Below are 27,956 nucleotides of genomic sequence, written 5' to 3' on the forward strand. Positions count from 1 at the left end.
AAGAGAAAAACTTTCCTGGGTGTGCCATTCACTTTCCACTGCCAGAGTCACTAACTCTGTCTCCCCATCCAACTTGCAGGAGTCTCCAGGATTTGAAGAGCAAAGAGCAAGTATCCATGGACAGGAGCTCTAATTCATCTTAATAGAAGGCAGTGAAGGAAAACTTGAACTCTGCAAGGCTGATCATGCAAGCCCATGTGATATAGGTGTCCAAAACCCTGGATAACCAGGGGCTCTGCCTATGGCTGCTGTGCTTGTAGTCTTATCACCAGGCCGGGCCTCTGGACTGTCATGGGAGATTTCTGCATTGTGCACTCCTGCATGGCTTTCCACCTACAAGCCTATGCAGCCCCTTGCATTTACATATAGTTGCCCTTCAGTGGATATCTCTGGACCGGGTGTCCATATCAAGGGCTTTCAGTTTGTTCTAGTGGTGCCTCCAGCTATAATCCTTGTATGGCAAGCCAGCACCCATCTATCTTCCTCTCCACCATATGTCCTTATGCCCCGCCCACCTACAATGTTGCCCCTCTCACTCTGGCCAGAGATTTTTCCACTCACTCTCCCGCAATAAGATACCAGATTGGAGCCATCCCACGCCCTAGGGCGCTGGAAGAGGCCCTTCCAGAGGGGCTCTCTACCAGTAGAGGTGCAGAGTACCTCCGTGAGAAAAGCCCCCCCACTTCAGCAATTCAGCACCCCCCAACATCCAGCCATGAACTCTGCCCTCTGCCCCCTTCCCCTGTTGAAGACCCTCAGTCCAGTCCCCACTACCCCCAAATTCCCTGCAGGCCACACTCTAGGGTCCACCACTGCCTCTTTGAGCACTAATCAGTGCCCCAGAACCCACCACCACCCTTTTGTCCTGTGGAGTACAATGAGGTGGGCTCTGCTTGGATTTTTGTGTTTGACTTCAAATTTTTAATATTTTGTTGGTACCAAATTGAACCCAGGGCTGATAAACCACTGAGCCACATCACCAGCCCTTTTTTATTCTTTATTTTGATTCAGGGTTTCACTGAGTTGCTCAGGTCCTTGATAAGTTTCTGGGGTTGGCCTCCAACTTGTGATCTTCCTGCCTCAGACTCATGAGTTTCTGTGGTTAAAGGCATGTACCACTGCACCTGTTTCTCTTTGCTTTTAACATGGCATCTTTTGATCAACAGTTTGAAATTTCATATAAATCTAATGTATCATTTTTTTTGGTTCATGCATTATAAGGCCTCTGTAATAGCTTTGTCTACCTCGAGGTATGGACATATTCTCATATGTTTTCTTGAACATTTATTATACTCGTTTTTAAATTTATATCTATGATTAAACTCTACTCCAATAAAAACTCAGTGGTGTCTTTTGCAGAATTTGACTTATTTTTTCCAAGTCCTGGGTATTGAATCCAGAGAATTACAGGTATGCACTACCACATCTAGTAGAATTTGACGAGTTTTCACTAAAAGTAAAATGGAAGAACAAAATGTCACAATATTCAAGACAGTTTTAAAGAAATTGAAAAGGCAGCCTCCTTTTGCTAGATATTGAGATTTATTATTGAGATTTTTTAATGGATATGATGTAGTATAAGTGCAGGATTCCTAATTAGCCAATGGAACAAATAGAGCCCCCCCAAAAACAGAACCTTGCATACCTAGAATCTTTGTGCACCACTCAGGTTGTCAAAAAAGAATTATCAATCAGTGGAGAAGGAACAGCCTTCAATAAATACACCTGGGAACTAGTAAAACAGAACATTTCCAAAATAAGAAAAAAATTATAATTCTATCTCATATAATATACTAAAATCTCCTCAAGATATTTTACAGGATACCTAAGCAATCAAAGACTTAAGATGTCACTGATTGTGAAGCCTATCATATCCTCTTGGTAGAGAGAGATGGAATCAAAGGTACTGTGCAAAGGGTAGGTATAACTCATCTGCTGCACAAGATGCCACCACGAAAGAAAGGAGTCAGAGCTCAGTGAAGCAGTGAGGGACAGAGGTGCTATTCTTCATTGTGTCACAACTGAGCTCTTCTTGGAGCAGTTACTGATCTCTTGCAACCATTTTCCAATGAATCTTATGTCTTGTATGGTATCTCTGGGTATTTTCTTTGGTTCACTTTCACCTACCCACTGTTTTGTGACATATGGATTGTGGAATTGACAGCAGCATTGCCATGAACATCTGTTGAGTGTTTCTTCTGTTAGATACATGCAAGGTTTCAGACTGCAGATATATCCTAAGCCACTGTGGCTAAAGGCATGCACCGTGTCATCCTGAATATTCTCACCTTTTGCCTTACTTGATTTTCATTGTCTTTTGATTTAGAAATGTTTACAATGTCTCCCCCTTCTTTTAAAGAATATTTGTACTTTTTAAGGAATGCTTGCCTATCTTCAGATCAGAAATTCATGCCCATTATTTTCTTGTTAAACATTAGTGGTTTTTTTTTTAAGGGAGTAGTGTACCAGGGATAGAACTCAGAAACACTCAACCACTGAGCCATATCCCCAGCCCTATTTTGTATTTTATTTATAGAGAGGGTCTCACTGAGTTGCTTATTGCCTCATTATTTCTGATGCTGGCTTTGAACTCATGAAGTTCCTGTCTCAACCTCCCCAGATGCTGGGATTACAGGTATACTCTACCCTACACCCAACTTTTTTTTCTTTTAACAGTTGTTTTGACATTGTTACTTTACATAGTAGTTATATAATTAATTTGTTACCCTAAACAGGACACTTCTAAGAATAAAAGTGGGTGATAATAACAATTATATAGAACAACAGGTATAAAATAGGACTATCGGGCTGGGGATGTGGCTCAAGCAGTAGCGCGCTCGCCTGGCATGCGTGAGGCCCGGGTTCGATTCTCAGCACCACATACAAACAAAGATGTTGTGCCCACCGATAACTAAAAAATAAAAATATTAAAAAAAATAAAATAAAATAGGACTATCTTAAGCAAACCATATGTACACTTACTTTATACCTAGAGTTCTATGTACACTAACAAATGATATGAATTAAATTTCACAGGCAGGATCATATCCTGTCTGGTAAATAATCCTGGCCTTTGCTCTGCATCCCCATTCTTCAGGGAGAGAAAAAATGGCTATATATAAATAAAATGGGAATCTCATTTAATTGTTATGCATAGTTTAAATGGAATATAAAATAGAAGACATAATTAAAGAAAGATGGAAGTAATGCAGAAACTATTTTGGAATAAGGGTTAGGACTTAAGATAATAAGAAGTGAGAATTATATTCCAATAGCTGTAACAGTGTGAGCAAAATTTAGGACCAGTTGAACAGTTACAGATTATTGGACTAGAGAAAACAAGCTGCTTGGTAAAGACACAGGAAAAACCTAGGATCTTAAACATAATTGTGTCAATGTTTGCTCTTTAATTTGTAGGTGACAGGTAACCAGTGAGTTTCTGAGTACTGCACAAGCATGCCTGAAACTCCTGTGTAAAATTGAAATGCACTGTTTCAAAGGTATTAATTGGAAAGTTGAGAAATTGGAAGTATGGAGGCCACTTTGTGTTACAGTACTTAAGGGGAGAATAAATGTGGTTCTAGCAATAGACTTTCTATAGATATTCAGTAGTAGGAATATCAGGGGAAAGGAGATGAGGGCAAGAGTCTCCATGTCTGATAATGTGGAGGGCTGTATCTAGACAGATATGTAGTAAGGTTTCCCAGTTCTAACGCATCCATGATGGATGTACTAACCATAATTAATTAACATGAATGGAGCATACTTTCAGACCTAGAATACTGATCTGTGTCTGTTTTTTTTTTTTAAGAATCTAGTTCAAGAAGGACCTTCCTCTAATAAATTTTCTACTGACAGAAACAAGTTTTTACTTATATTTGTGTAGTAATTATATAAATATTGTGGGGGATAAAGCCAGGGACTCCTATGGCTTTGTTATCCACTAAGTAGGCTACTATGGTGCCAGGTGTACAGTAAAGGATTGCATATGGGTGCACAATAAATTACCTTGAAAAACAACCTCTCAAACATGAGACCATATGCACATCAAAGCTTACTGCCTAGAATTAGGATGTGGAGAGTGGGAATCTTGGAGATAACCAGCTCTGGGACCAGAAACATAGCCATTAGTTCCATTGAACATATCAAGAGAGTTCCTGAAAATGGGCCCAGTGCAAGTTATCACAATAAATAAAAGGGTTTGGGGGATTTGGAATGATTCCTTCTAAAGGAGCTCTTGAAATGATGGCAAGAGTCACTCTGGGCAGGTGTGACAAGCTAAGCTGAAAAAATTCAGTGTTGGATGAGTATTATCAAAGAGGAATGAAATTTTTATTTCTAGGTTAAGAGACAAACAATTTGTGGCATTAAAAAGTAATATATATTTTCCCTTTTCTTCTGACAATCATCCTTGACTCCTAAAACTGCTCCACAGATTCTCGCTCACTGCCCCCGCAATACAGAAACAGATCCTGGACTCTCTTCTTGGTTTTCACTTTTCTACTCTTTGTGATTCAACAATCCTCTACCATCCTATTACCATTCAAATCATGGCAAAGAAACTGACATCAATATGCATTTAAGTAACTGTTTTTGGCTGTCACTTTCTGTGGAAAAATAATGCCCTTGTGAAAGCACAGAGTGCTGATCTTCCTGCAGCTGCTCAAGGATGCAAAATCACCATCACTGTTCCACCTACCCTCCCCCAGAAAACCTTTCTCTACTATGGTCTAATAGACACTTTCCTAACTGCAATTGTATTTGGCATAATCTGCATTTCTTAAGCACTACAAACCACCCTTGTGGTGAAAAGTAGCTATTACACTGACGAGTTTTCCAGTATCCAACCCTGCCCACCTTCTCTCTCACACTCACCTCTCTCCTAATCAAAAGAAATGGGTGTGTATATACTATGATTTGGCACCTGCTCATAATTATTCAGAAACATGGCTGTTTTGGAAGGAGGGTGGGAAGCCAGAAAAATCTTCCTTGTCATAGTGCAAGAGGAGAATAGAGAGGAGATGGGTGACTGTTCATCTCCCCCTCCCCAAACATTGGGAGTTCACTGTGTAATATTAGTGTTCTTCTTTTGTGTCAACAAAACAGGAAACACATACATATAGTAGGTTGCACTATACATCTGATTGCCACAAATGCATCAAACATAGAGCCTGGCAGATGGAATACTACTTAACAAATTTTGCCCACAATGTTGAGAAAAGTAGAAACTAAATACCTAAGTACCAAAATAAAAGTGTTTGTGGGAAGGAAAGTCAAGTGCTGCCACTTGGGTTTTCAAAATGTGTCAGGATATTCTTTAGAATAAATAATTGATAGTTTTCACAGAGGAGAAAAAGTAAGAAAATATGAACCTGAACTTTGATGGGGATGGGGAAAGCTCTGGGGGATGAGCATTCTGAATCTCAGCTGGTAGCATAAATGGATATGATATTCTCTTTCAAGAAAACAATGCTTTGCAGGAATGGGGAATGAGAACAGTAACTAAAATAGGTATGGTTATTGCTAAGTCATGCATACATAGGACATGCTAAATCATATTAAGTGTTTGTTTTTTGACTAGAAATCCCATTTCTAAGGAAAACTTTGGGAAAACAGTAATAGTCCTAACTTTATCAATATTATTCACAATCAGAGATATTAGGGGCAACCCAAATATCCAACTGTATGAGACTGGATAAACTGGTGGACATATACTTGATTATATAGATTGTATAGCAAAGGGAATATTGAATAGATCACAGGCAGATGAATTCTGCAAAATCCACAACTGTCCCTTCTAGTTTACATGGTTCGTCTTCTGTTTCTTTATCTGTAAAATTCATATGAAAAAAAAGTCTTGCCTAATAAGGTCATAGAGGTATCTAATGAAGACTGTATCACTGTGGCTAGGACATGGTGGATATTTCTTGAATGGGAGCTGCTATAAAGAGCTATGAAAAACCAAATGTTAAAACAGAAGTGAGAAAGCCAAATGCTATTGTATGGTGAAACGACATAGTATTCCCTTCCTCTCTTCTTCCTCTACTGGTCTTCTGTTTATTAATTTATTACCTTTTAAACTGGTGTTTTATAGATGTACATAAAGTTGAAATTCACTGTTGTATATACATATGTAAATATAATTCAGACCATTTAATTTCACAATGCCTCACTTTCTTTATCCCTCCTCCTTCCTCTGACAATCTTTTTCCACTCCACTGATGGCCCATCCACTATCACAGGCTTTCCTCTGCTTTGATCAACCTATTTCACTCTAGCTTCCCCATCAGAGAAGCATTTAACTTTTCACCTTCTGAATCTGGTTGTTTTCCATTTCCATCCATTTATCAGAAAGTGCCACAACATGCAGCTGGTGTGGTGACCTTCGTGTGGGCCTCATGTGGCAAGTCAGTCTGCAGCCTGCCACCCTTCCTGTGCCAGGACCTGGAGTAGCAGAGAGCAACGTAGGCAACGGTGTTGCCTGAGGTGTTGGGCTCCTTGGGAATGTGGTCTGCTTCTGGGTGGTGGTGGCCATGCATATACTGGGTGAGACAATTTGTGGGGACCCAAGCACAGGCTGTGGCAGGACAGGGCTGGGGAGAGGGAAATACATGCTTTGCAGCGGGAATAGGTGGAATGGAGCGCCTGGGGCTACACACCTTGTCCTGACACTCCCTCTCTTTCTCAGAGCCCACAGCCAGCCTGTGTCCCACAGCCATACTAGTGGTCCTTAATGAGGAGGCTGTGCCTGAGCCTGAGGGTTAGTGGACTACCCAAACCCTAGCACCCATCCATGGAGTGAGGTGTGAGGAAACCCAAGCCCTGATTGCTCAGACATCAAGTCTTTCTGTCCCCTGTGCTGGGTCTTCCACAGAATTTGGCCCAAAAACATGATTCTGCCTGCTAGAGACCTAGAAATTGTGCCTTCTAGAGCAATGGCATGCTTTATGAGTAACAGTGCTCTTGTTAGAGCATCATCATGAGCACATATGCTATGCTTTTGATGTAGAAAACAAGTCCACATTCATTGTAAGACTTTTCCAAATAGAAATAAGATTAAGGGATAAATATGTTTTTCTAATGTTACCAGGGATTGAACCTAGGGGCACTTAACCACTGAGCCATATTCTCAGCTATTTTTTATTTTGAGACAGGGTCTTGCTAAGCTGCTTAATGCCTCACTAAATTGCTTAGACTGATGTTGAATTTGAATCCTACTGCCTCAAGCTCCTGAGCCACTGGGATTACAGGTATGGATCACTAAGAAAACAAAAAAATCTTTTAAACCATCAACTCTTGGTGGATTCCTTCCACTATTTTTATCATAGGTGTGCATACATGTGCAGATGAAGAAGTGCTGGACTTTGTTTTCCTTTTATGAAAATTGGAATTTCATGATCTACATCCCCTTTTTACTCCTAGGGGCATATTTCATGTGTTCCTCTGAATCCTGAAACATGGGTAGCCCTATATACTTGGTTTTTTCCTACACATGCCTATGGAGAAGTTGAATTTATGAACTTAGTAAGAGATTAACGTTTACAAATAATAAAATAGGACAAGTAGATGGCATAGTGTAGCACCAATCATTTAAAACTGTCTTTTTTTCTGGAAGTTTCCATTTAATATTTTTAGGCCACAAGTAACCATGGGATGCAAAAATTAGGCTAAGGGAGGACAACTATATGTATTACAGTTTCCTTCCTGGAATTTTCACATGAGGTCATATTCAGAAGACAGCACACTTCTCAGCCCTGTGATCAGAGCATGAGTAGTGGCCAACCCCTTGCCTCCCATAACACCCTCTGTATGTTCTCTTCTTTCCAAATCACACTGGGGACAAGTGTATCATCTGCTTCCACCATGTTGATGGCACCTGTCTTGACTCCTGTGGCCACCCTCACTTCTGCAGCTCTTGCACCCAGTGGATCTTCAGGGACACTGCTATGTGTCCTGTTTGTCACTCATATGAAGGCAACAGCCACAGTGTGATCACTGAAATCTGTGGATAGCTCATAAGGGAGGCTCCCAAGTTAGCAGATTGGATCTATTTCTGCAGAGGAAGCAGATGCAGCCATGCCTTCATCATGGCCAAAGGTCATGGAGCCTGGCCAGCAGCAAGCAGGACAGAGGGAGGAATGGGGCTGGTGGCCATTGTACTACTATTTCTCCAGTGGAAGTTTGGCCTGGGGCCATTTTAGCAATGAGAAACCTTTCTGCCCATACCAGGATAGACCCCTCTTGCATGGTGTGTACAGAGGGGGTAGCCTGACTTCTCATTTTACAGCCATGGTTGTTAAATCTGTCCTGCAGACCTAGGGTGTTGAAAACATGGAGCAGAGAGCTATGTAAGTGGAACTTACTGGGTCATCTCCCTCAACTCCCCACAAAAGTGATCTGTGGTTATCTCTCAGGGTGCTTGTGAGGTTGTGATGAGATTCTATGGCATAGGTGATTCCTCATTTAAAAACATGCTGTAGTTATGATTTACTTAACAATTCTGAAATACCACAATAAAGTATGTCTTCTATGACTTTTTTGATAATGACTATGTTCTTTTTTTGCTCAACGGGAAGAGTTCAAGTTCTAGACTTGTCAGAATGCCAGGGCATTTGGTGACCTGACAACCTGCCCTCCCTGGACCACCCTTGACTTGTAGTGGACTGCATGGGCTCAAGGCACCTAGGCCCGTGTGTTGGCTCTACTGAGCTGAGCATGTATAGTGGATGGTCAAATAGCTCCAGCCCACAAGTCTCAGCCAGACTAAATCTAGCAATCGTGAGTTTTGGTGCACTGCTTGGAAGCTCTGGCCCTAGCAGGGCAGGAGTAACCTGTGAGCCACTTCAACAGGTGAGTATCAGGGGAAACCACATCTATGACTTTACTCTTGTTCTTTTCTCTGCAACAGCCTCTAAAAGGGTCATTTCCTGGGTAAGGGGGCTATAAAATTATAATGATGTACACAACCATCATTGGCTTCTCTGCCACCCCATCACCAGCTGGAGAGTCAGGATGTTGAGATGGGTAACATCAGAGTATCCTGCACTCTGAAGAAGGATTTCTCTCTGCCACCCATGGTGTTCTAACCTTGAGGACGTGACTTGACCTTTATGAGCTTCAATTTATCTGTAAACTGGAAATAGGATAATATTCTTGCTGTTAAGTTCAAGGAACTATGCAACTTTGATCTTCAAAGTGCTCAAAATATAGCATCTCCCAAGGGAAGGGCATAGAGAACAAGTCAGGCACCAGGGTTTAAGGTGAGTCCTGGCTTCCCACTGGCTTTTTCCAAGGGTACCCATCCCACCCCAATTTGGAGTGATTCATAAAGTTGTGTGTATGTGTGTATATGTGTGTGGGAGGGAGGGAGGGAGGGAGGGAGGGAGAGAGAGAGAGAGAGAGAGAGAGAGAGAGAGAGAGAGAGAGAGAGAAAGTTAGTTTATGCTGGGTATCAAGATCTATAGTAGTGTCCTGGATTCAATCCCCATTATCCAAAAAAAGAAAGTAAAGAAAAGGAAAGGAAAGACAAAGAAAGAAAAAAACTCCAGTGGTAGAAAGAAAAGATTGAGGTGTAAACTCCTTAGAAAGCTCCATCCCCCAAAATATTGTATGTAACTGGGCTCTATGACACACACCTGTAATCACAACTTGGGAGGCTGAAGGAGGAGGATCACAAGTTCAAGATGAGCCTCAGCAACTTAGCAAGGCCTTAAGCAACTTAGTGAGATCCAGTCTCAATTTCAATTATGACCGGGGATGTTGTTCAATGGTAATTCCCCTGGGTTCAATCACCAGTACCAATTAGATTGGTACAGTTCCCTGATAAAACATCATTAAAAGTATATTGTTATTTAGCCCAACATGGAGCTCTCTCCATGGAAAAGCCCCCACACCTAGGACATTATTTATCCTATTTGGGGCTCTCTGCATGAAAAATTCCTATTGTCAGGATGTTTGTCAGTCTCAATAAGCTTCAATTGCTTAACATCACAGCTGTCTAAATACACTGATACCAGCTGGAGCAAACAAAGTGCTGGACATGAATTTAAACAGATGATTAAGGAGGTAAGATGTTGAGAGCCACAGCGGAGTCAGAATGGCCCCTGGCATTTTGCCAGAAGTAATGGGTGAGAGGCAAGCCATTAAGATGATGCTGGATTGATTCAATTGTATATTAGACCTTTAATGTCCATGTCCGGTAATAGAATGGCTCTTGCTGCATCCAGCAATGGCTACTTTGGAGCTCCTGTTGAGTTCTCACGGTTCTGAGAGTGAGTGTGCGTGCAGCCTGGGGGAGGGAGTTCTGGTTGGTATGGTGTGTCCTGGAAGAAAGCCGCGTGGGTGGCATACATGAGAATTAGGAAATAAAGTTTGTTCCTGCTTGAGTGGCTCGTGATTTGTGCCCAGCCAGACTGCGGCAGTAAGATATTCAAAGAATACTTTGAAAATTCTAATATATTTCTATGGATCCAAAAATCTATGATATGCTCAAGAAAGACCAAGAAAGGTTCCCAATATCTTGCTGACTTTGAGGCCATATATAGGCAGGAAGTAAGGACCAAGAAAGGATTGTAAACTGCCAGTGGACTGAAGGTAAACCCCTTGACAATGGGTCAAAGTTTGCTAGGTAAAGGGGCTTAGGAAATCTTTGTCCAAGCATTATGAATCACTCACTGAAGAAAGATTTCAGTTGGCTGCATGTTACAGGAAATATAGACTACAGAGTCATCCCAGGAATGTCACTAAAACAAACAGCAACAACAACAACAAACCTTGGAGGACAGAATTTTTACTTTTCAGAATTGCCAAATAATGTTACTAAAAAGTAAATTTTTAAAGCATAAAGCATATAAAGAAAGAGAAAAGTTGCACAAATAATTAGCCACCAGAAACTGTCTCTGAGGGAACTCAGATGATGGGATTTCCTAGACAATGACTTTAAATTAGCTACTATAAATATGTTCAAAGAATACAAGAGGTTGGGAGCATAGCTCAGAAGTAGAGCTTGTGCTTAGCATAGAAGTTCCTTGGTTCAATTCTCAAAACAAAAAGTAAAAGGAAATCCTGTGGAAAGAATTTTTTTAAAGTATGTTAGTGATATCTCACCATGTAGAGAAAGACAGAAAATATTAAAACAATAGAAATTCTAGAGTTGAAAACTAAAATACATGAAATAAAAAATCCATTGAAAGACTCAACAATGCATTTGATCTGGCAGAAGAAAGGGTTAATGTACTGGAAGATATTAGAATAGAGATTATGTAGTCTAAAGAATAGAAAGAAAAAAGGAACAAAGCCTCAGAGACTTATGAGTTATCACTAAGTCCACCAGTATACATGTAGTGGAAATGCCAGGAGTAGAGATAGACAAAAGGTGTATTAGTCATCTTTCTGCTGCTGTAATAAAATATCTGAGATAAACAATTTTAAAGGAGGAAAGGTTTATTTGGGACCACAAATTTCAAAGGTTCCAGTCCATAGTCACTTGATTTCACCCTTTTGGGATCTGTCATGAGGCAGAACATCAAAGTGCAGGAGCATATGTCAGAGGAGGATGCTCATGTCATGGTGGCCAGGTAGCAGAAAGAGGATGGAATTAAGGACAAAATATCCTCTTTGTGAACACACCCACAGTAACCTTTCTCCAATAAGTTTCCACCTCCAAAGTCTCCGTGGCCTCTGGATAGCCCATTAAGATTTGAATCCATCCATGAATTAGTCTATTCATGAGGTAAATGCTCTCATGATTCAATCCCCCCACCCAATGTTTCTCCCCTCTGAACATTGCTGCTTGGAGAACAAGCCTTCAACGAATTATTGGTGGGCATCTAAGACCCAAATCATGACAAAGGAAATATTTTTAAAATTGTAAAAGTCCAAAGTTTCTCATTTCAATGAAAGAGATTAACCTACACATACAAGAAACTCAACAAAATATTAAGTAGGAAAAAGTTGAAAGTTAATCCTATTTCTAATGTCCCACTCTGCCTCCTCCTTAATTAGGATAGATGGGCTCCATACTGAGACACACTATAGTCAGAAATTAAAAACCAAGATTATCTGAAAGACAGAAACAAGAATTTACCACATATTAGGGAACCTCAAGAGCAGCTGACTTTTCAGATTATACACTGCAAGTATTAAAGGAAAAGACTACAAATTCTTTTTTGGTGGAGTACTGGGGATTTAACTCAAGGGCACTTTTGTGGTTGTTTCACCTGGTATTTTCCTCCTTCTCTCCTACTGGATCTTTCATTGTGGCTGCTCTGCTGCTCCTTTGTGTGCTGTGCCCACTGCCTTTGGTTGATTCCTTGCTTGTGTCCTCCCCACCTCTGCCTCCCCATTTGCTTCCTGGAAGCTGAAGGCACAACAGCCACTCATTGCAACCTAATTCTGCCTGGACAGGAATATGGGAAAGGAGCCTCTCATATCCTCCTGGACAAAGCTGCAAACCCAGTGCTTTCTAACTGCCATGTGAAACCACCTGCAGTAGAAAGAACCCGAGAGAGGCCACTGGTCCCTGAGCCTATACCCTGGGCTGGTTTGTGGATCAGCATAGATTCTTTCCACTGCACATCTTTTTTGGGCATCTGGGAGAACCTGCTCTTGACTTCTGAGCAGAGGTCATTGTGGCCATGATAGTCATGGAATGGGAGGTGTGGCTACTGGACACTCTGGAAAGATCCTCAGGAGTGAGAAGGCCAAGAGAAGAGTCAAGTCTGCCTAGGTTTGACCACAGTCAGCAGGAGCCCCTAGAGCCTCCTCAGAGGAACTCACAGGCATCCCCAGAAGGTTGGAGAGCACACTGTGAGGTCCTCACAACCAGCAATAGTGCTCCCTCTCCACCCACTCTACCTCTGAGCGCAAGGGTGAGGAGGGCAGCATGGCAGCTGAGGAAGCAGATTGACTGCCCCACTCAAGGACTTCAAATGCCAAGTCTCTGCAGGCCACATAATGAGGCTTCTTCTTCTCAGCATCCTGATGCCAAGGCTCACAGCCCATGAGACCCTTACAGTAAGTAAGCACTCCCATCAGGAAGTCCACAATCTCATCCTAGTACAAAAAGAAGCCAGGCAGATGGGTCCTCCACCTGACAACAGGAACCACCAGACAGTGTGAAGCTAATGTGACTCCTCCATAGCTTCTCTTTCAGGTGTGCTGATGCTTCTCCCCATCTCACAGTGCCTGCAACAAAACCCAGCCTCCCAAACAGCCATAACAGAGAAGACCTGCAGCAGGTGCCTCTGTACAGACCCTCCACCCTTCTCCCACAGACCCTCTCTCTTACTGGTTCACCCTCCTTTCAGGTCGCCACTCTCCTTTGCTTATGATTTAGGCCTATCAGAAGCCCCCTTGGATACTCCCACACCATTCATCAAGCTGCTGCCAACAAGACTGAACCTCAATGACAATAGAAGAGGGCCTTGCTGAGAGAAATATGAGACAAGTGTTCACCTGAATACATCTGTCCACCATCCTTTGAGACAACCCTTCTGATTTCTTCTTTGCCTTGCTTATTCTAAGAGACAGAATGAAGAAAATGCTTATAAAATATTCCATAGCATCCTATAAAAATAAGAATGGATTTTTCATCTGTCATTCTCTGCACCAATAAAACAGCATTTATTAGCCCTTGGGCAAGTGATGCAACCTTTCTTGAGCCTGTTTTCACATTGCAAAAAGGGAGAATCATAATACCTCATTCAGGTAGTCATGGGATTGAACAAAACAATCCATGTGGAAAACTAAGCATGGTGCCTGCTTCATCCCCTCCACAAATACCACACCTCAGTCTGAACAGGTGAGTCCATCTGGACTGCTAGGACTCACTGAGACATCACTTGGCCCAGCCTCCAACCCTGAGGTTAATAGTTTAGCAGATGAAAGGGGGTCCTAGGCTAGTTCTACAGGAAAAGAGAAAATGAGCATAGTTGATTGGATTCCCCACTTGAAAGCTAGCCTTAAAACCCCCGGCTTCTGATTGGGAATCCTGATAAAGAGAAAACCAGGTCCCCACATTCAGATGAAGACAGTGAGTGCCCAAATTTCTAAGCAAAGAAGACATTATTATTGTTATCTGTCCAACACTCTCAGCACCATGCAGCCAGGTATGCAGCAACTCCTGTAATCCCAACTACTGAGGAGACAGAGCCTTAAGATTGAAAGTCTGAGATCTAGCTCAGCAAATAGTGATACCCTGCATCAAGATCAAAAATTAAAAGTGCTGAAGATAAAGCTAAGTTGTGGAGCATCCCTGGGATCAATCCCCAGTACTGCAAAATAAAAAAAAAAATAGAAAAAAAATGAGGCAAATGTTTAAGAATTCCAAAAGGTAACACTGAGGAACAGTAGGCCTAACTCCCTCTACTCCCTCCAGCAAATCATGTCTTTCTCATGTAGATGAGAATATCTGAATTACTAAGAAAAACAATGTCAATAAAAGCCACACCCTCATTTTCAATATATTCCATGACACCATAACTAAAGCTGTCTATACCCCAGTATCATAAGAAAAGAACAGCCATCTCATTCCAAATTTTAGCTGTTTGTACTCCAAAATACATTAAAAAAAGTTTTCATACAAATAATATCTACATTCATTCATCCTCAACAGGGCATAGAATCCTCAACAGGGCATTTAAAAATGAAACTCCAGTGAAAGTACATTGTCAAAAGCATAATTTTTACAGTGTCTCAAGGATCCTTCTCCCTATTACAAAGGGAAATCAGTGATTTCATTGTGGAGAACACTGAAGAAGACACCTTAACCACATGAGCAAGGGATTATCAGGGGTGATAAAACAAACCAACAGGAATTCTGTTATGGGAATCAATGAGAAAAGTCAAGAAGCATTTCTGCCAAAAACACATGTCTTCAATATAACCATAAAGAAAATGTCAAAAACCTAAACTGGGGGCAGTCTACAAAATAAATGGCCAGTCATTTTTGAAAGTGTCAACATCATAGTATGGTGGTGTACACTGGTAAACCCAGCAATTCAGGAGGCTGAGGCAACAAGTTGGAGTCCAGTCTAGGTAACTTAGAGAGTCCTTGTCTCAAAATAAAAAACAATCAGGTGTGATGGCACCCACCTTTAATTCCATTGGCTTGGGAGGCTGAGGCAGGGGGATGTAAAGTTAAATGTGAGCCTCAACAACTTAGCAAAGCACTAAGCAATTCAGTGAGACCATGTCAAAAAAAAATTTTAAAAGGGGTGGGGGGCTGGAGATGTGGCTCAGTGATAATGTGTGCCTGGGTTAAATACCCACTACCAAAAATCAAATAAACTAAATAAAGACCAAAAAGGGCAAAGATATAGCTCAGTGGTAGATTACCTCTTGGCTCATGGGGTAGGGATGGGGAGATTGAGGAAACATGGCAACTATAGCCACATGGAATCCAGGATTGATTCCAGGGCCAGAAATGGACATTTAAGAGACAACTGATGAAATCTGAATCTAATGCCACCATAGTGATGTTCATTTCCTGACTTTGAGAATTATCCTCCATTTATACAATATACCAACATTTGAAAAATCTAGGTTAGAGGTATATGGATTTTTCTTGTACCCAATTTTGCAACATTTTTTATAGGTATAAAATTAACTAAAAAATAACTGCTTACTGTTACCTGATTAAGGAGATTAGCCTATAGTTACAGCAGCACCATACAGCATTCCTCCAACACTCTGACAACCCCAGGGGGACCTTAACCATATGAGATCATCATCAGCTCCCCCAATGATCACCAAGCTGTTTTCTGCACAGATCTTCTCCCAGAAGTCCTCCATGGCCTCAGGTGACACTTCAGGTAATTCTGACCAATAACAAAGAGGACTGGAGTCTTCATATCCAAAAGGGGATCATCAACATACTATAAGGGGTATAGGGTTAGATCTGGCCAGTTCACAATCATGCAGAACTGACCCAGCATGTATCAGAATGTGTTCCTGATGCCCCTGCCCCCACTCTCAATGACCTCTGTCACCAGTTTCACCTTACTCTTACCCCTTGGGGGCCATACACAGTGAACAGAGGAAACCCAAGGCAGACAACAGCAGTGATATATTCCATGATTGACAGCTTTGGACAATGGCACAGTCTGTCTGCAAGAAGGTGACTTCAGTATGCCTCAGCCTACCCAGTGTCCAGGGGATTGGCAGACTCACCAGCCATTCCTTCCTCCCCTTCCTCTGTCCTAACACAAGGTGTGCTCTCCTATGAGAGCTACCATGAAGGGAAGTCAGGTCCTCAGATGGCACAGGATGGGAGGTTTCTTACTTCAACCTTGTCAACCTAGGCCGAGATTTCATCACTTTTCTCCACCAAGAGTTCATAAAATGGTAAATGCATTGCCTTTCTCCCTTAAGTAGAATAGAATCTTTCTGCTCCAGACATCCCAGATTTTGTGGAACAGCTGCTGATTTCACTTCCCTGGGAGCAGGAGTCAGGTGAATGTGGTCTTCCTCTCTGGACTCTAGGTATCTACTCCACAAGACTGGACAGCACTGGGGCCCTGGACATGTCAGGGGCACTTAAACAAACTAGTAGACACACAAGTAAGACAAAGGAAAAACTCCTCAACATCTTATAAAGGGACAGAATATGAACACGACATGAAATTCCAGAGTATTGATTTGTGCCTATGGGATTTATTTTTTCAGTTGGGCAAATTAAATGGTACTTCCATGTGGGAAAAATGTAATTCAGGAGTTATTTTTTTTTTGATGTTGTTTTTTGAAATGCTGATTGATATACATAAATAAAAGATAATATATTGGAATTTCCTTCAAATTAACCTGAGTAAAAAAGGAAGCAGGAAGGGGAAAGATGAAGCAAGCCTACCATGAGTTGGTTACATGTAAAGTTGGGAAAGGGACCCTGTGTTGTACTTACTAGCTTCTCTCTACTTTGGGTCCTGCTGAAAAATTTCCACAATAAAGTGAAAAAAAAAAAAAAAAGCACTAAAGTTTGTTTTCTACAGTTTAAAATGCAATCATTAGGTAAGCATCTAGCACTGGGCTTGAAACACAAGTCAAGGCCTTGATGGGCATCATTAGCAACCAGTACTGCCCCCCAAGACACCTCCTAATAAGACAGAAACAACTTACCTGACAGGCCACCAAAGCTCCCATGTTCCAGCCAATCAAAATGATGGGTTTGTGTGGGAAATGGTGGTGAATCTTCACAGGAAGGGAAAGAAGACAGTCAGAAGGAGGCTCCAGACAGGTATAAACACCCCATCACACTGGGTGTACCAGGGTCACCTGGGGTGTGCCAGGGTCGCCCGAGACAGGTTCATTCTCACCTCCAAAACTTTGCTTCTAACTGCCCCAATCATATGCTCAAGGCACTGCAGAAGGCCCACTCCACTGCCATTTTTTGGCAGATATGTGGCGACAGGGATGACCTAAAGGAAGGAAGGGTGTCATGCCAAAGTGCTAGGTTCAAATCTCTCCATTCTACTTAACCTACTCTGAATCCCTCAACCTTGCAGCAAGTGGTATCTGAACACCAATTAAGAGTCACAGGATGCTCTACATTTCAAGTTCATCCATTTTTACACCTTTCTGTGTTTCTTCTATTCCATCCTCCTAGATCTTATTCCCACGTGGAGACATCCTCTTGCCCCCAACAAACCTTGCCTAAGCAGCACAGCTGAGATTTCTAGAAGCGGTGGTGGCATGAGGTGGGAGATGCAGAGTTAGAGGGGCCTGAGGAGGTGATAAGAATCAGAGGAGAGCCAGGTAGTTTCGTCTGCAAAGAGAAAATCCCACCTGGTGAGTGAGAGGTTCACCCGCAACCATCAGGAGTGGATTTTATGGCTGCTCACCCAACCCATGACCCATTGCTTAGAGAACTATGTTAGGCACTAATAAACAAGTGGTTAAGGGAAAAGGTTACACCTTCCTCCAGCCAGGGCTACAGGCTACGAGTCAGAACATCTCACTTGCCACACTTAAACCTGAGCCCCTCAACTCACTGGCTTGTCATGAGGAAACACCCTGCAACAGGGTCCCAGGGCCTTTTCAGCAGCAGTGACAAGACCTCAGTTCCTTTGGCCCCAGTCTTTGTGTTGAGTGAAACAAGCATGTGGTCAATCAAGGTTGGGATCTAGAACGACAAAGTTTGAGATGCTTCAGTGTGTAGCAAAGGTACAAATAAGTGGCTGTGTGAAAAATAAGCTCTCAGCATGCAAGGACAGTGTGTATGCTCCTTTTGAAATCAATCTGGTAAAATGCATCTGGATCCTAAGTTTATCCTCATCCCTGGGACATTGGCAGATTTCTGATTTCTTACCCCTTCGTTGGCCAAGCGGGCAAGTTGGTCAGACTGCAGGGCTTTGAGGATCTTGTTGAATAGTGTGTTCTTGGCCAGTGTCCAGTCAGTCCTTAAGGGAATATCTGAGAAATTAAGGATGTACCCTAGGGATACTCCTCATGTATGCACAACATTTAAGGAAAATTCTGTAATCTTTTTTGATCCCCTTCTGAAAGAGTATAACTTGACACAAGATTCTGTTCCCAATCCTGGCAATGAATCATCTCAGCAAACATTTGTATATTCTCACGTACAAGTCAACACCAGTCAAAGATGAAGTCTTTTAGTGCTACCAAAGCTAATTATTTATCTAATAGCTAAAATACACTAGCAAATGAAGATAGGGTACCAGCATATAGAGAAATTTGAATTGCATAGGTTGTACATTTCACAAAACCTACAACAACAAAGCGTTTCAGTATACCAAAACCTTAGACTATGGTAAGAATTCTACTTAAACTAGCTTTAAAACAAAAATATGACAGATATGTGACTATTCTCCTGGTCTCAATTCTACCCTACAGTAATTTCTCTCCCTTTTCCATGCTTCTTAATTTTTCCAATATGCCACAAAATTAGTAAACTTATATCTTATATAAGTTAACTTATCCCAGTATATGACACCACCATACACATGACAAGCTGCTTACTGACAACTTTTTCTGTCCTCCAAATCAGCAGTAAACTTCAATCAGGAATATACCCTACAGTTCTTAACCCCACATCAATGTACCCAGACAGAATTGTGGATCCTGTTAACCTGCCCATCAACCCACTCCTGGCAACCTGAATTAGGTACTCTAATTCAGACTAGGAAGCCTCCTAAAGATATGAAAACAAAGGATATAGAAGAAAACCAATCAGAGCCAGGTACAGTGGTGCACACCTGTAATCCCAGCAGCTCGGGAAGCTGAGATAGGAGGATTGTGAGTTCAAAGCCAGCCTCAGCAACAGTGAGGCACTAAACAACTTTTGACACCATATTTCTAAATAAAATAATAATAATAGGTCTGGAGATGTGGCTTAGTGGTCAAATTCAATTCCCAGGACCAAAACAAAACAAAAAAAACACACAAAAATGCCAACTCAGTAATATTTGTTTACGGACTCTCCCTGTCATTAGGAAAAAAAACTACTCAATATTTTTTTAAAATATAAGTGATTGCTAGACCCAAACAAGATTTATATCAAGGTAGTGTTTCTTATCAGTAAAAAATAAAGTCAAAAATAGGGCTGAGATAACCACTAGCAAGGTAGAAAATAGTAATCAATCTACCTAGCCATATGCCTATTTCAGATTCAGGTCTTTCTGAGAATAAAATAAGAAAACATTTAAAAAACCTAGAAGACAAAAAAGGAAGATAAATGTAGGTATATGAAAATTTCAAACCTCTGTAAAAGGGAACAAGAATTATAAAGTTAAAACATAGTGGGAAAATGCAACTGCATTGAAATAAGATAGATACTCCAGAGCTGGGTGTCGTGGCAACACACCTGTAATCCCAGCAGCTTGAGAGGCTGAGGCAGGAGGATCATGAGTTCAAAGCTATCCACAGCAATGGTGATGTGACGAGCATCTCCCTAAATAAAATACAAAATAGAGCTGGGGATATGACTCAATGCTTCACTGCCCCTGAGTTCAATCCCTAGTACCAAAAAAGTAAGAAACAAAGATACACAGAGGCCAATGTGGTGACACCTGTACTTCCAGCATTAGGGAGGCTGAGTGAGTCAGGAGGATCTAAAGATCAAAGTCAGCCTTAGCAACATAGGAAGACCTGTCGCAAATAAAAAACAATGGCCCTGCTTAGGGGGGTTAAAACTCCAGAACAAAAAAGGCTCCAGAAAATTAATACAATAAGAAGTAAAAGCATTCAAGCTGGGGCCATAGCTCAGTGACAGAGCACTTGCCTAGCATGTGTGGGGCACCAGGTTTTTCCTTAGCACAACATAACAAAAACAAATAAAAATAAAGCCATGCTGTCCATCTACAATTACAAAAATTCTTTTAAATAGAGTAAAGTATTAATCTGGGTGTGGTGGTTCATGCCTGTAATCCAAGTAGCTTGGGAGGCTGAGGCAGGAGGATCATGAGTTCAAAGCCAGCTTCATCAAAAGTGAAGTGCTAAGCAGCCACTTTGTCAAACAGTCTGGCAGTTTCTCAGAAGTTAAGTGCAGAGTTCATATACATATGATCCAGCAATTCCATTCCTAGGTACTTTACACATACATTCACACAAAAACTTGTACACAGGGCCTGCTGAGGTAGCTCAGTAGATCACTTGGCTAGCATGCACAAGGCCCTGGTTTCAATCCCCAGCAAAACACACACACACACACACACACACACACACACACACACACACACAATTGTACACAAATGTTCACAGCATCATTTTCATAACAGCCAAAGCAGAAACAACCTAAATGCCCATCAGTGATCAGTGGACAAATAAAATATGGATTATCTAATCAATGGAATGTCAGTCAAAATAAAGGAATGATGTAACATGGCCTAATAAGCATGACCCTTGGAAACATTCCACAAAGCACAAGCCAAACCACCCACCATGGAGAACATGCAGTTCACAATCCCATACACTCAAGTCCGAAAGAGGCAAATCTATGTCAAATAGTGCACTGGTGGCTTCCAGAGATGAGTGAAGTCAGGAGAAATGGTGGATTGACTGATAATAGGAATAGAGTTTCTTATTGAGGTGATGAAATATTTCATCAAACTCACTAGGGTGTTGGGGGAATAACTATGAATTTACACTAAAAAGCACTGGCAGTACACATAAACTGGTTAATTACAGGGTGTGTAAATAAACCTCAATAAAGTTGTTATATAAAAGGGAAATGTTTGCTAAACAAACAGAAAAATGGAGGAATGCTGATTCTGTTGGAGGCAGGGGCAGGGAAACAAAACTAGCCAGCAAATCCAGGAAAATAAATGTAAGTATCTCTCAAAACCAGAGATTGCAAATCTTTGTTTGCATATGTTTGTTCGAGAATAGTGGGGATTATACCTGAGAGCTCATGCCTGCTGGGACATATTCTAGTACTGAGTTGTACTGTCAACACTTTCTTTTTAAATTTTAGGACAGAGTCTAATTAGCACAATGTGACCTCAAACATGTAGACCTCCTGTCTCAGCCTCCCTAGTAGCTCATATTACAGACATTCCACCACACCCAATTTTAAATCTATTTTTAAAGCCACTCAAAATATCTCTTGGATTTTCATGTGATTCTAAAACATTTGCACTCTACTAGCTATAGACCACAAAAATGTAAAATCATACAAATGTACATTTAATTTTCGGTAGTCTGGGTGAGCCCTATATTGTAATGCAAGCTACAGAACTAGCCACACCCATCAAATTAAATTAATTTTTTTTATTCCACTAACTTTTTTAAAGAGAGGATTCTTAGCTAGGCACAGTAGTGCACACCTGTAATCTCAGCAATTCAGGAGGATCACAAATTAGAGGCAAGTCTCAGCAATATAAACCATTTTGCCCAGGTTAGAGTCAAACTCCTGGGCTCAAGCAATCCTCCATGGATTATGTTGAGCTCTGAAAAAAACACTCTGCCTATATGCCTACTGTATGCCAGGCAATGCCATAGGGAGGCTGAGATGGCAGAGATGCAGGTCCTACTCTCAATGAGCTCAGAGTACAGCAAGCTGACAGTAATGAGACAGAGTTAGGAGAAAATTCCCATTTATGTAGCTACAATAAATGTCTCGTTAAAGAGGATGAAAAAAATTATTATAGGATAGTGACATTAACCCATTCCTCTGAGGAGTGGCCTACTATTGACATGCTCCTCCCAGTGCTCTGGTGGAGGAGGGGCATCTGCATCAGGCCTGTCAAAGATGACATGTCGTTCACACTCATTCATCATGCAGCACACTTTCTGGTTGTCATAGAGTTGCATGGGAGACGATGTGACCATCTTCACATCTATTGGGACATCTGATTCTATGTAAACAGGTGAGGAAATGAGACAAGCCTACAAATACTGCAAACAACACCATGGTTAACAAACACTTGGTTACCAAAAAATGTCTCTTCAACATAGTCTAATTTACATTGCATAAGCACATTTAGCCACAAAAATTTTTGATCCTAAGTCATCTTTCTCACATTTTTCTAGATCTCTTCCCTCTCTGTGGTATGTGCTGAAGGAATATAAAACCAGCTAAAAGTTTAAAAAGTGACCAGTACCTTTTATAAAGAAAGATATATTCTGTAAGCAAATAATTAATTACATAAAGGTAATTATTATTACAAATACAGAAGCTATAAGCCACAGGCGACTACATAAATAAATTGAAATTAAATAGTGTCAATAAATTTAAAATCCAGTTCCTAATCACACAAGACACATTTCTAATGCTCAGCAGACTGGCCACCAGATCAGACCACACAGGATTACAGCATTTCTATAACTGCAGAGTTCTGTTGAATAGCACTGGTCTAGAGTTTTAAATGATTCACTAATAAATCAACTTGTACTTAACTATATGATTGTAAAAGTCTGTGATTATCTAGGATCACCTGTTATGCAGACAGCTTCTATCTAACTCATTTTGTGCAGTGCCTACAACTAAAATGAATATAAATGGATCATTGAAGGATCTTTCACATTTTAAAATGATGCTAATAGAATTTTAGTACCATGGGGATCCTTCCCCAACACCTTAGGTACACTGTATAATCTTTGTTGCCTGAAATACCATGCAAATCAATTGGGTCTACTAGCTATCTCCTCAACACCATATTAAATTTTTGACCTCAATGATCTCACTGCACCCATTTCCAATGACTGGAATAGTCACATCATTATTAAATGAAGTGAATAACTGTGCAGTAGATTTGGTAGTGGGAATAAGAGCTGATTATCTTCTCAGATCAGAAACTGAGTGAAAACTTGGGGACATTGGTGCCTACAAGATTACTCTTGATTTTGGCATCTCAAACCTATACTCCCTAGGTCTCCCCAACTCATGGTACCATCCAGCTACTCAAGCCAAAGATCTAAGAGGGATCCTATTTGAACCTTTTCCTTTATACTGTTCCCATCCCTTTCCAGACTATCATGATGTCTAGCTCATCTCAAGCTACTGCAGAGGCCTCACTGCTGGTATTCTTAACCCCACTCTTATACTATAATCTACTTTTTAAAAATCCAAAGTGATCCTCTAAAAATACAAATTGGATCCCTAGCTTAAAATTCTCCAATGACTTCATACCTCTCATAATCAACTGAGATTTCTTCTGCCAACCTCTCTCTACCTCCTACTTGCAGCCCATCTGCCACCATATTCCAGTCACAATGGCCTAAAATTATTTCCTGCAATATGCCAAATTCCAATTTTCAGGGTCTATGTATGGCAACAGGGTTTATATGAGGAAATAACTTTCTAACTACCAACAAAATGAACTCTACAGGACATCACTTTAAGAAAAAACTGTCACAAAGTCAGGTGTGGTGCCACACACCTGTAATTCCAACTGCTAGTGTAGCTGAGGCAGGAGGATTAAAATTTCAAGCCAAACCATAGCAACTCAGGAAGACCCTGTTACAAACTTTTCAAAAAGTGTGGGAGTTGTATTTCAGTACTTGCACAAGGTTCTGGGTTCAATCCTCAGAACCTCAAAAATAAAGTAATATAACGAGGCTGGGGCTGAAGCTCAGCAGTAGCAACCTTGCCTGGCATATGTGAGGCACTGGGTTCAGTTCTCAGCACTGTATATAAATAAATAAAATAAAGGTCTATCAACTACTAAAAAAAGAAAAAAAAGAATTAAAAAATAATATAATGGGGTATGAATCCAGGAGTTTCAATGTCAGCAAAAAGCTTTACATAACAAAAAGGAAAATATTTCAAATGCTTTTTTATAGGAGCTTTTCAGTTATACCTTAGGAGAGAGACATCAAGCTTACACTTTTAGCACAGTGGTCCATGTCTATAGACAGCCCCAGGAAGGTCACTGGGGTGCAAGACTTGGAGAGTAACCTGGGCAACATAGAATTACTCCCCTTTCATTGAAACAAAAAAAAAACAAACCAAAAATAACAAAAGACAACCTGAATCAAATGTTAAGGACGCCAGGAACCACGGCGCATGCATATAATCCTTGGAGCTCCTGAGGTTGCTGCAGAAGGATAATAACCTCAAATCCAGCCTCAGCAAATTACCAAGGCCCTACACAACTTAGAAAGACCTGTCTCTAAATAATTTTTTTTTTAAAATGTGCTGGGGATGTGGTTCAGTGGTGGAGTGCCCCTGGTTCAATACCAAGTACCAAAAACAACAACAACAGCAAAGATTATGCTAGATATTACCTAAAGTCACAGGTCCTATGTCTTATACAACAAAAATTTCTAAAATCATTGGGAAATGAATCACAAACCACAATTCCATGTGTATTTAAAACACATCATGGGTTGCTATGTTTGGAGCCTGAGTTCAATCCCCAACACTGCAAAATAAAAGGAAAAAAAATTTAAAAAACACATCATGATCTCTCTAATTCATTAAGAATCAAAGGTGGGGTAAAGTAGAATCCAAAGGGCAAAATAGAAGGCAAAATAAAAGATTTCTATCTCCAAACAAACTACAGCCTCTGCTTAAGGAAAGATTGAAATTAGGTAAAATTATATCCAGTGTCCAAGAGATTAGGATGTCTGCTTTTCTAACTTTTCTCAGGAAAATTATTCAGTGCAAATGTGGACACTGAGGTCTGATATTTGTATATGCTTAACAGAAATGCACAAATTAATCATCCAACCTTCCCATATAAGTACCCACCAATCATTCCTCCAAAAATCCACTCTAATCCCCACCTGCTCAGTTCCAGCAATAGTAGCCTTTAGGAAAGAATTCCAAACTCACATGGTATTCTGGTGATGCCTCAGGGGAGTGACAAAGAGCATGAAGGTGGGGTGGACACGACTGGCATCTGGGTGAGCACTCCATGGCTTTGCATAGGTATGGTCCAGAAAAAAACAGGTCCTCTGGAGGAGGAAGGGCATCTGCCTGAAGCCTGGAAAAGATGACATGCCAGTTGTACTCATTCATAACACTGTACACCTTGTTGTCATAGAGTGGCATGGGAGTCATCGTGACCATCTCCACATCTATTGGGACATCTCATTCACTGTAAACAGGTGAGCAAATGGGACAAGCCCCACACATACTGAATACAACACCATAGTTAATAATCATCTAGTTACCCAAAAATGTCTTTTATATTGAATAAGTACCTTATCACCACAAAACAATTATCCTAATTCATCTTTCTTATCTTTCTCTCTAGATTTCTGCCATTTCTGTGGTGACCAACATCTTTGTTAAGAAAGACAAATAATACTGGTTGCAGTGGCCCATTCCTGTAATCCCAGTGGCTCAGGAGGCTAAGGCAGCATAATCACAATTTCATAGCCAACCTCAACAAAATTGAGAAACTAAGCAACTCAGTGAGACCATGTCTCTAAATAAAATACAAAATGAAGCTAGGGATGTGGCTCAGAAATTGCATGCTCCTGAATTCAATCCCTGGTTACCAAAAAAGAAACAAAAAGACTCAATTGTGGGTGTGAAGTGGAATCAAAAGAGGAAAAACACAAGATCTCTAGCTCCCCAAAAAACTAAAGCCTGTGCTTAAGGAAAGATTAAAATTAAATAAAATAAAAAAACAGTCTCCAAAATACTGTAATTAAGGGCATCATTTGATCATCAGAGTAGTACATATCAACAAGTCTCAAAATGTAAGAAATAAGACTGCCTTAAAGTTCAAAACAATTGCCAACAGGTTTATTTAAGCCAATATAATTGTATCTCCTATCAAATAATAATATCATTAAAGCTGCTTGCCCTATAATACAGATTGGCTGAAAATATTAGACTAAGAAGGTTTTAGATTAACCTATGGGTGGAAGTTCTGTCACATTGAGAAAGCAATGTCTTGGGAATTTGCTCCTAACATTTATGTGTGAGGTCAGCAAATGCAAAATGACTGTTGTTGTCACTGTCAAGCAAACCACAGCACTACACCAAAGTGACACAGGTCTAACCCTGTATGACAATTATTTATTAATTAATTTATTTATTTATATATAGTATTGGGGATTCAACCCAGGGACCCTTACGATTGAGCTACAATCCAGCCCTTTTTATGTTGAGACAGGTTCTCCCTAAATTGTGGAGGTTGGCCTTGAAATTGCTACCTCCCAAATTGCTGGGATTACAGGCATGTGAAATCATACATGGCCTGTGTGGCAATCTTTTTTTTTTTCTGTTACCAGGCATTGAACCCAGTAGGTACTTACCCACTGAGCAATATCTCCAGTCCATTTTTATGCTTTCTTTAGGGTCTTGCTATGTTGCTGAGGCTGGCTTTAGACTCACAATCCTCCTTCCTCAGCATCAAGAGCCACTGGGATTACAGGCACATTCCAACGTGTCCTGCTGTATGTGGCAATATTTTAAAATCAAGATCTCAGCATTTATTTTCATCAATTTAATCCTTTTCAATTTCTTTTTCCATATATAAGACTTATCTAAGTGGGCACCCTTGTCTATTTTCCTTTACATGTCTTGCTTTTCTGACTTTTCTTAGGAGAAGTCTTCAATGCAAATGTCCACATTTAGGCCTGATATTTGATGCCCAAATTAACATCCAACCTTCCCACACAGCACCCTCCCAGTCATCCCCATGAAAGTACTTACTTCCCAGTTCTAGCAGTAGTAGCCTTTAGGAAAGAAACCCAAACTCACATGGTATCCTGGTGCTGCTTCAGGGGAGTAACAAAGGTCATGCAGGTGGGGTGGGCACTACTGGCATCTGGTTTGGCATTCCATGGCTTGGCATAGCTGTGGTCCAGAAAAACTGTGTCCCACTCTCTTTCATGCACTGAAAGCTGGAAGAATAGTGAGGTGCCCATGGGACAAGCTGAATTCTAGAAGTTCCTCTGCCCACCCCTGTGGGTCCTCTCAGTAAAGCAGCAGCAACTCAAGGCATGGATATCTGCATCCCAGTCACCTACAGCAAAAAAGTGTCCATTTAAGTGAATTGGAATATTCTAAATTTCTCCAAACATAGACTATCTAATGGGAGTCAACATGACCTGCTACAGATCCTACTGCCCACATATTCTACAGAACATCTTTGCCCATGCAGGGAGGGCTCCTGACATCCCAGAACCACCAGCAAAAGAGTGATGGTTCCAGGACATCCTCCATACTCCATCTCTACAGAAAACTGGAGCACTGACTGCCTCCATGGTTCACGAAGACTTGCCCTGGGCTGGCAGTGAACTTACTGGGCCAGCACCACACTTTCTATGTGGGCAGGAAGGAATCTGGCCATCAACAGGTATCACAAACATGAGATCCACAGAAGTCAATGGTCTCATGTTTCCATTCTGTAAAGCAAACACAGGCACCCCTATAGCAAGCCGCACCACGTGGGCCACCACCAGGAAGTTAACCACAGCTTGGGTTGCCTCTCCTCCTCCTGACCGTTTTGCAGTGACTGCGGGATACTCTGAAGTCTTGGAAAGACAACAAGGCATGCTCCCCTGAGGCAGTGTGGACCCAGCGTTGCCAGGGAGCCCTTTCT

The 27,956-nt window shown here is 41.1% G+C and overlaps 1 pseudogene; it reads right to left on the reverse strand.

Moving 5' to 3' along the window:
• Positions 1-12,425: 12,425 nt before the first annotated feature.
• LOC143388955 (KAT8 regulatory NSL complex subunit 3-like) lies at positions 12,426-27,315 on the reverse strand (annotated as a pseudogene).
• Between the last annotated feature and the right edge of the window lie 641 nt (positions 27,316-27,956).

This window comes from Callospermophilus lateralis, unplaced genomic scaffold (assembly GCF_048772815.1).
Source record: "Callospermophilus lateralis isolate mCalLat2 unplaced genomic scaffold, mCalLat2.hap1 Scaffold_45, whole genome shotgun sequence".
NCBI classification, from domain to species: Eukaryota; Metazoa; Chordata; class Mammalia; order Rodentia; family Sciuridae; genus Callospermophilus; species Callospermophilus lateralis.